The sequence below is a fragment of the Dermochelys coriacea genome, chromosome 22, assembly GCF_009764565.3.
Source record: "Dermochelys coriacea isolate rDerCor1 chromosome 22, rDerCor1.pri.v4, whole genome shotgun sequence".
Lineage (NCBI taxonomy): Eukaryota > Metazoa > Chordata > Testudines > Dermochelyidae > Dermochelys > Dermochelys coriacea.
The window spans coordinates 2,140,408-2,150,497 of NC_050089.1; the positions used below are offsets into that span (position 1 = coordinate 2,140,408).

At 49.7% G+C, this 10,090-nt stretch overlaps 1 long non-coding RNA gene across 1 annotated transcript; it reads left to right on the forward strand.

Annotated features, from left to right (window-relative positions):
- Positions 1–595: 595 nt before the first annotated feature.
- Positions 596–6,594, forward strand: LOC122457214. The gene is made up of 3 exons (XR_006276654.1): positions 596–3,101; positions 3,722–3,878; positions 3,994–6,594. It is a non-coding gene; the product is annotated as an uncharacterized LOC122457214 (long non-coding RNA).
- Positions 6,595–10,090: the final 3,496 nt, after the last annotated feature.

Below are 10,090 nucleotides of genomic sequence, written 5' to 3' on the forward strand. Positions count from 1 at the left end.
GTAGCTCACGAAAGCTTATGCTCTAATAAATTTGTTAGTCTCTAAGGTGCCACAAGTACTCCTTTTCTTTTTGTGAATACAGACTAACACGGCTGCTACTCTGAAACCTGAATTTCACCAGTTATCCCTGTGTTGAGACCAGTAATTTGCATAACTTGTGTTTTAGCTAAAGACTCTTCCAGCAGGGCTGCCAAGCTCTGTCTGAAGACTTCCGGAGATGGTGACGGCACCACCAACAGCTTGGTTCAGCAGTTAATCACCCTCGCTGTTAAAAATGGGCCTAATTTCTAATTTGCATTTGTCTGGGACTTCAGCTCCCAGCCATTGGTTCTTATTCTGCCTTTCTCTGAAAGATTAAAGAGCCCATTAGTATCCGGTACAGTAACTCCTTGCTTAACGTTGTAGTTATGTTCCTGAAAAATGCTACTTTAAGCAAAATGATGTTAGGTGAATCCAATTTCCCCATAAGAATTGATGTAAATGGGGGGTTAGGTTCCAGGGAAACTTTTTTCGCCAGACAGAAAACATTATATACATATACAGTATAAGTTTTTAAAATTTTAAACAAACTATTTAATACTGTACTCACCAATGATTGTGAAGCTTGGTTGATGCGGGGTGTAGTGGGGTCGGGGCGCGGGGCCTTGCCCTACTCTGCCCATCCAGCACTCTTGTCAGGGAGCAGGGTTGGGGGCTTGCCCGCTCCCCAGCTGGAATGCCAGTGGGCAGAGCGGGACAAGCCCCCATGCCCTGACCCTACTCCCTGGCAGGAGCAATGAGTGGAGCGGGGCAAGCCAAACAACTTTATAACAGATCGTTGCATGACTTTAAATGAGTACGTTCTCTAATAAATCAGCAATCTAATAACAAAACAATGTTAACTGGGATGACTTTAAGTGAGGAGTTTCTGTATTTAATCAAATCACCTCTCAAACTTTTTTGATAAACAGCTTGAGCTTACACTACCTATGCCAATGGGAGGGGTTCTCCTGTCATGATAGGTAATCCACCTCCCCGAGAGGCAATAGCTTATGGAAGAATTCTTCCGTCGACCTAGCACTGTCTACACAGGGTCTTATGTTGGCTTAGCTACGCCGCTCCAGGATGTGGATTTTTTTTAAGCCCCTGAGTGATGTAGTTAACCTAATTTTCTGATGTAGACCAGGCCTTGGTGTCTCACTGTAAGGTATTTTCCCCAGCCCTGAAATCATTTTTGTGGCTCTCTGCTGCACCCTCTCCAGTTTTTCAACGTCCTTTTTTAAAATGTGGACACCAGAACTGAGCTCAGGGTTCCAGTCTTTCTCACCAATACTATGTACCGAGATGAAAATCGCCTCCATATGGCTACTCACCCTCTTTGTGTGTGCAAGGGTCTTATCTGCCCTTTGTGGCATGGCATTGCACTGGGCACTCACATTGAGTTCCTTGTCCCCTGTGTCCCTTAAATCCTTTTCAGAGTCGCTGCTTTCTAGGTTACGCCCCCGGCCCCCATTCTGTGGGCATGGCCTGTGTTCCTTGTTCCTAGATGTACAACTTTGCTTTTGGCTGTATTAAAATACATTTGTTTGAATTGCCCCAGCTTGCCAAGCACTTCATATCCCTCTGTCGTCTTCATTAGTACAGTCCACCAATAGAAAGCTGCAGTTTCAATGCTTAAGCCTGGAAAGGTTCAGTCCTCCAGCCTCTACTAGGTGGATTCTGCAGACAGACATTCTTGAGGAAGCCACGTGGTTTGATGCTGGCAGGTTCCAACAGGAAGAAACATCCTTGAAGGAAAACGCAGAGGCTGGGCTGGAGCATGGATAGTAGGGCACTGGTCCTAGTTGCGGACCAGTTGTAGGCACTGGAATTACAGCCAAAGCTTTAGAGACAAGGCTGAGAAACCAAATTGGATAAGGGCATGGGGGGAGGGGGAGGCAGGCTGAGACTGCAGATGAGGTTGATGTGGAGGAGAAAGAATGTGACAATGAAGACTAGAAAGACTAGGGGGTCATACACATCACAGCTTGTGTTGGCTGATCTCATTGCACCCACCAGGGGACATGCGCACGCAACCCTCCATTCCTGCCTCCCTGGGTCCCACCCTCCATCCCCCCTCTGCTGTAGGGACTCTCTCTTCCTCCCTCATGCCTGGGGCTGTCTCCCCATTCTCCCTTCCCCTGCCATGGCAGAGTCTCGCTGTGCCCTCCACTCTTCTCACTGTCACATGCCAGGGTCCCCCAATCGCCCCTTGCCAGGGGTTCTGTGTGCCCCCTATTCCCCCTTCCTCCCATAAGTCATCCATTCTCCTCCCCCATGTGCCAAAGACTGTGTGCACCCATACCAGGGTCCCTCAATTTCCCCTTCCCTCCTCCTCTCTCCCACCCCCGGCCTGCCAGGGGTAGGGCACATGTCTCCCTTCTCTTTAAGAGATCAGACACTCAGCGTGTCCATGTATAATAACTCTTGGGAGGCTGGACAGAACTGAGAGTGGGGTGGGGTGGGGCTAATTTTTATGCTGGAAGGCAGTAAAGGGTGCCATCAACTGCTCTTTAATCTATAGACAATTGCAGAGCTGTTTGAAGCTCTGACCATGTTAAACAGAAGCCGAGGTGCCGTGTACCCCATTTTCCCCTTTCCATTTTCAGATTTCCTCCCAAATCAATAGGGGTCTGCCCACTGATGCCTAGAACATTCCCTGAAATTCTGGAATTGATGGAGTTAAGTGTTTGAAAAGTGATGGCATGACAGACGGGCCACAAGTTGTGCATAAGGCCTTACAAGCTTGGCCAGCTAAGAGCCGAAGGGGAAAGTGAAGCTATACAGCCCTGCAAGAGCTAGTCTGACCTTGCCAGAATAGAGGTGGACAGAGAGAGGCCCAAGTGGGGGCAGGGGTGGCGGTGGTAAGTAGCCAAACCGAAGAGGCAGTCACAGAACAGCGGAGCCACTGTCAGTGATCCTAAGCGGCGCCTCCTGCATGGATGGGGAAGCTGACCTGAGAGATCTGACGTAGATAAAGAACAGCATAAAATCTGGCCTCCTGGGAGCCTGGCTAGATGTGATGAGAAGAGCAGAGTGTACCGGAGACGCTTGCACTATCCGTCTCTGCAAGGACAAGTGATGTGAGTATTGTCAGTTACCAGCAATTTGTTCAGCTCATGTTCGGTGTTGCAGGTGATTGGGCTCCCATTCTTTCCCTGAGCTTTTCCTAATGTCCAACCTGAACAGTCCCTTTTCTCTGCCTCTCATTACCCTAGTTCAAACTCTTTCCCTTCCTCTCCTCCTTGGCCTTTGCCCTTTCCCCTCCCCATCCTTGGCTAGCTCATGTCCAATCCACACTGATTTAGTTCTTACGTTTCCTCATCCTTCCCCCCACAATCACTTGTGGTGTTGCCCTTAGTCCCTCAGTCTCTTCAATGAGGCACTGAGAATTTAAGGGCTCAATTCGGCAAAGTTCTTGCACCTGGAGACCCAATGTTTGTTCTGCCTAAGGTCTGCCAGCCACAGTGTTCCGACTGGTTGCAACTATCGTATTGGCCTGGGGAGGGAGAGACAAACTATCTCACACCAGCCCTTGTCTTTAGGGTTTGAAAGCACCCTGAGACTGGTGCAGTATCTGATATGGAATGAGGGCAAAGAAATGGTGCCATGTGCTCCTGCCAGGCCAAAAGGCAGCTGCAGGGTGTTCACCCAGCTGTTTCCTCGTGCCCTGCCCAGCTAACCCAAGGCTCTGCTGTTGCAGAAGACAGCTTGGAGCAGGGAGGTGCCAGTATCCCCATGGAAGATCAATCTTCTCAAGGGAGCGTGTTTCTGGCCATTGTGTCTGTACGAGCAATGAGCTGAATGACCCCAAACCTCTGTGCTTCCCCAAGGGCACCCTCCTCCTCCAGCCTCCTGGGGTAAGATCACCACCAGTTACTCAAAACTGCCCGCGTCTTCTGGCCAGCATCCCATGATATGTCCTCTACAGGTACTGTGGGAAAGCATTTATTCTCTGTATTGTATCTGTTACAGGCACCAGACACTAAAACGCCAAGCAAGGCACAACTTTCTGAAAAGCTCTTGCAGGTCACAATTACCAACACAATGTGGCCTGGTTTTGTTTTGGGAGAAGTTTGGACCATGTCTGTTCACATCTCGCTTGCTGTACAACTTGTCCTCACGAGGGTTTTTGGATTGTTTGCTTTGCTCTTTAAACTAATCAGTTACATAACGTAGTACCACAGAAGTGCTTCTGATTGGGGTGGAGAAGTGTCTAACCATTGTTGCAATCGGAACAGGACGTGTTTGGAGGAGAACAAAGAATGGAACATGCCTTCAGCGAGTGGCATTTAAGTTAGGCAAGCAGAAAGGAGACTCATGATGTTCTGTACAAAATAACCATTTGCTTCATAAGTGGGGAAATACCTCAGGGCTTGGAGTTCTGCAGAGATTCACTCCTGACCTTAGTCCTGCTGAAGATGATGCACTGAACCCGGTGCAGTTTACCCTCTCTCTGCATCTGTTGGATGGGATCATAAATGAAAGGTCCTGTCTGCTCTCTAAGGACAGAAAAGATGCCGTATTGCTTCTTGTAGGTCAGGGTTCGACCTAGTATCTTTGGCTAAATCGTCCCCCCACAGTACTGTCTGTATTATCAATGTATGCAACCTGCATCTCGTAGTTCATTGCTCCTCCCTTACTCCACCCTCATCCCCTGCCAAAGTCAGAGGCACTGAATGCCAGAAGGCTGTTACTTCTCTGAACTGCACTAGTGTTTGTGTAGGAGTGGATGTTCTGGGCCACATGCAGAGGTGATGTGTACCAGGGAGGGGGAGAGAAATCATCTAAGATCAAGCTGCTCTAATGTCCCATTTTCATTTCACAGACAGCAGGACTGGGCCCTTGGTTTGCAGAGACCTTAATGGGGGGTTTCCATATTATAAAGTAAACAGAAGTTCAAACTAGCACCTTGAGAATCCACCTAGCACACAAGCCTCATCCATGTGCACCCAGTGCGTTCAGTGTACACAGACTTGGATCAGTGTGTGCATCACGCGACTGGTCCACCTTGCAACGAGCAATACACACTGACCTCCTGTGTGTGCACCAAGAGGCTGTCACATCGGTGACTCCTCCCCAGGCACCAAGATTTACAGTCAACCTCTCCATGAGCTTTGAGAAAAGCTACAGCAGCCACCGAGTGACCTCTCAGGGCCCCAAGATTCACCACTCCAGCCAGCGGCCTCTACCTGCACCTTCCACACGTATCTGGCTTGGCTCGTTTATGCAGCCAGGATGTGGGTGAGCGCATTCTCCTGCTTCTCTATCATGAAAATGTCTCCAATTTGGGAACTAGCCAGTGGGAGGAGTCACTCCCAAAATTCTGAGACCAAGTCATTGCTCCATCGATGGGCTGCTGCTTGGAAATCAGCTATTCCATGTGTCACTCACCAGTGTGGCCTCATTAATATTCTGCAGTTATTACACTCATATTTAAAATGGCTATAGCCCATTTAACTCAAAAGATCCCAGCATGCCTGACAAGCCACCTAGAGCAGTGGTGCGTAAAACTTTAACACTGAGGGTTGAAATGGCAACTTGTCAGGAGTCTTAGTGTCACAACTCTGAAATATATTTATATACATTTGCATGATTTTATGTCTAGTCACATTCCCCCTTGAGGCATTTAGAATAAAGGAGCTCAATCTGTTTAGCTTAACCTTCTCTTTGTTAAGGGGTGACTTGATCAGTCTGTAATTATCTACATGGGGAACAGATATTTGATAATAGGTTCTTCAAACTAGCAGATAAAGATATACCAAGATCGGGTGGCTGGAGGTGGAAGCCAGACAAATTCAGCCTGCAAATAAGATGCACATCTTTATGTGAGGGTAATTAGCCATTGGAACAACTCACCAAGAGCTGGGGTGGATTCTCCATCCTGGGCAATTTTAAAATCAAGACTCGTTTTTTTTTCCCCTAAATGATCTGTTCTAGCTCAAATAAACAATTGAGGAAAATCCTTTGGCCTCTGTTTTAGAGGAGATCAGACTAGATGATCCTAATGGTCTCTTCTGACCACCTAAGCCATAAATCTAGATTTTAAGGCCAGAAACGATCACACTGATCATTTAGTCTGACCTGCACCACACAGGCCAGAGAATTCCATCCAACCATAGGAGTCAGAAGAGATGAGTGTAGCAAGGAAAAACAGCTGATAGGAGCTGATGTTCAAGTAGTCCCCACCCAGCTTTAAACTCACCGGCTCTTCCAGCTCATCACTATACAAGGTTTTCTACTGGGCCTCGGAGGTGCTTGGGGCCTCTGCCTGGCAACCTCCACTCCTGCTGAGCTCAATGGAAGGTGTAGGTAGCCAGACTGGATCCTGCTTGATTTGTGCTGACTCCAGCAGAGGGAGCCCGGCTGCAAAGAATGACCTGTCTCTGCCGCTCACAAAGCCTAGGGGAGCCAGTGCCGTATCTCGTTCAGGTTTAAACAAGCACCCAGCTGTGCTACAGGCTTATGTTGGGCCAGAGCCTGGTCTCAGCTGCACCAGAATAAATCCATTGACTTCAGGAGTTAATCTGGATTCACATCCGTGGACCAGGCTAGACTCCAGCCTGTGCAGCTCATCAACTGGAGGCCAGCAGCATGGGGGGCACTGCACAAGTTATGCACTTTAGTGAGATGGCTGGCAACCACTAAAAAACACACTTTAATTCAAGCACCATGGAGCAGTATCCAGCTAGCGCTGCACCTAGTTCTCATGTCCTAGCACCGAATGGAGTGGGAATTTTGTCTGTTTCAGATATTCCAGGACAACTTGTTCATCTGGTGTTTTGTACCTAGTTATCACAGAGCCAGTGTGGAATGAGGTCAGCAGAGGCTCTGGTTTGTCTGTGCGGGTGTAAATCACACCAGTTGGGGAAAGGCCTATGGCTCTAAGGAAGTTGGTTCCCATGTCCCATCCCCTATCCCTGCGCCTGCATGCGTGCACATGTCTGTCCCAGCAGCAGCCTGTCCTCTCCATACAACTCCCCGCAGAGTAGCTGCTCCAGTGCCTTGATGCTCCAGCCCTGGGGAGTACAGCTCCCTTGGCGGGGCACCCTTCTTCAGGGTGTTGGCTCCTAAATACCCTCAGCTGCACTAAATCCCTCCCAACTGGCAGTGCTTCCCTGAGTTCCAGATGAAAACCCTCCAAAACCCAGGCCACTGGCTGGCTTGGTGGAGCCACTTCCTGTGGACAGTGCTGGGGTGGGGTCCCTTCCAGGGTGTGCCCAAACACCCCATCTCGCTAGAACACTCGATTACCTGGTTTCTTCTATTGCCCCGGCATTTATCAGACCGATCCAGGAACTGATGGGGGAGCATCGTGCCTCCTGCTGAAGGAAGGCCCAGGGCCATGAAGGCTGCAAGGCAGGCAGTGCCCATGATGTCTGGCATAAAGCTGCAGTGAGTTTGCTGAGTTACTTGGCTGTGCAGAAACGGGGTGGGGGCGTGACCTGAAATCGCCCAGACCAAGGTGGGCTGTCTGACTCCACCTTCCCCTGGGTTCTCTGGTTCAGCTGGAATGATCTCTGGCTAACTGGGGCCAGAGACATGGATGGGTGCAGGAGGATAGAAATAGATTTCTCTGCAGGTATAAAATAGATTAATCTACTGCTGGGGCCCCCACACAAATCTAATCGGTTTGTTCATATTTAGGGCTTTGGTTAAGTCCTGATTTGATTTAAGAACATGTTAAAGTTGTTACTCTGCAGTTCTAATCTGATTAAGCATCAAGCTAACATTGCCCATGTTCATCTGGAGGTTTATTTTCCTAACTAGTAATTATTTGGGGCATATTCATTGTCCTAGTGGTAGGGAAGCTGCAAAGCGATTACTTCAGAGAGCTCCCTAGACCAGTTCACATGGGGTGAAATTCACCCATCCGTGTCTAGGCCTTTTGCTAGCCCTGGGCACAGATGGATGTTTGCTCATCTCGAGCTAGCACATGTGCTCTGGATGTGGGTGTTAAACCCCAACGGTGATGGGGGTGGGATCTGGGGGTCCTGCCCACCAGTCATATTTCTTGGCAAAACGTGGCTTGGGGCAGTCGGTATCTAGACAGCGAGGGAGACTCCCAGAGCAGTCAGAGAAATGTATCCTTTTTCCTCTGTAGCTCAACGGAGAGCGCCTTCTCTAGTTTAGTCCGAGGTGCGTAAATCTACACATGTTAATATAACCCAGGCTTCCACAGTGTGGCACGCTCCCCCGTCCCATGGCTCAAACACTCAGCCTGTGAGTGGGTGTGAGCCACACGAGCTGGGTCTCTGCTCAGGCAGCAGAAATTCACACTTGGCGATCCAAAGGTCCCAGGTTCAATCCCCTGTTGTCTTGGGTACATTAAGCAAATGGTTTCTTCTCTTTTTTTTAATTCCATTGTCTGTTTGTAATAGCTCTTGTTTTTGTTAAGATTTCTTTTGTCTGGATAACTTTGCACAGACATCCCCAAGGAGAAGAGAACCCTGCAGCCTTTAGGAGAGGTGCTGAAAGGCGGAGAGTCTTTGTAAGCTACACCCTCTGTCCATTTCAGGGCTTGTCTACCCAGGGGCATTGTCCGCACTAACTCTAGTTAGTCGGTGTGAAAATGCCTGTGTGCACACAATGTAATTCCTTAGGGTGCTGTGTTTAGCATGAATAAGGCTGCGTGTCTGTCATGGAAGTTACACATTCCGTGACTTCCCCTGACCTCCGTGACTTCTGCAGCAGCTGATTTGGGCTGCCCAAGTCAGCCAGCCCGTGGGGCAGCCACAGTTTGCGTATGGGAGGGGGCTCAGGGAAAGAGGTTGGGGTGCGGGGCAGTGCTTACCTGGGGGGGGGCTCTCTGGCTCCCATCGGCATGTCCCTGCTGCTCCTAGGGGTCTCTGCACGCTGCCCATGACCAAAGGCGTTGCCCCCACAGCTCCCATGGGCTGCGTTCCTGACCAATGGGAGCCATGAAGCAGGCGCTTGTGGCGGGAGCAGCATGCGGAGCCCCCCGGCTGCCCCTTCCGCCAGGAGCTGCAGGGACATACCAGTTGGAGCCAGATAGGGAGCCTGTCAGCCCCACCATCCCTCCCTCCCAGCACCAGTGGGGGTCCTGGACCGCTCCCGCAGAGCACCTCAGCCCCCCAGCCCAAGTTTGTTAGGGATATATAATAAAAGTCATTGGCAGATCACTGGGGTTGTGAATTTTTGTTTACTTCCCATGACCTGTCCATGGCTTTTACTAAAAATACCCGTGACTAAAACGTAGCCTGAACCATAAGTACACATGGATGGGCATTGAAAGAGGGCACAGCTACCCCATGCACACAGTATTGCACACCAACCAACTAAGCCCCCTGTGTGGACAAGGTCTCAGTCAAGGACCCTGGACAGAAGAGTGCTGAGTTGCCATGAAGCCAGGGATGGGGGAGCCAAAGGCCTGAGGTGGAGGGGATACAGGTCACCACTCCCATCACCATCAGAGTCAGAGAGGTCCTTGGAAGGGTGGGCGACAGAAGTGGCTTCAGGACTCTGGATACTGACACAGTTGCTGGGAGGAGCCAGCCGATGGATTTCCTGCCAATGATGCTGCTTTCTATCCCTGAGAAGGGGATGCATGGTGCAAGAATGTGTTTGTCACCATAACCCCTGCCCCATCTTGCATGGCAAAATGAATCACTGACTGCAAAGCTCTGCCCGCTGAGTCCAGTCTGTGCAGCTGATGCAAAGATAGGCCCCGCTTCTGGTATTGAATCCACACTTGCAAACCTTTGTGCCTGTATGGAGTCTGACTGAAATCAATGGAGTGTGCTTGTGTGGCTACAAGTGCAGGATTGGGCCCCAAAGGAGACCACCTGGAAGATGAGCGGGGTTATGCTGCACTCCTCACTATTGCTGGTGAAATGAAGAAAAATGCCCTGTGGGTGGGAGAAGAAGCCTGCCTGCACCTGGAGCTCCCATAGTCCTTGATTCCACAGCCTGGAACTTGCCATAGAATCTACCATTTTATATTTTTAAAAAGTACACTTCTAATCCTCGTGTGGCTATACAGTAACTTGTGTGATCGAGTGTAACCAGTGCTGGAGTCTGAGGCAGCCTGAAACGATACAATGTGGATGCA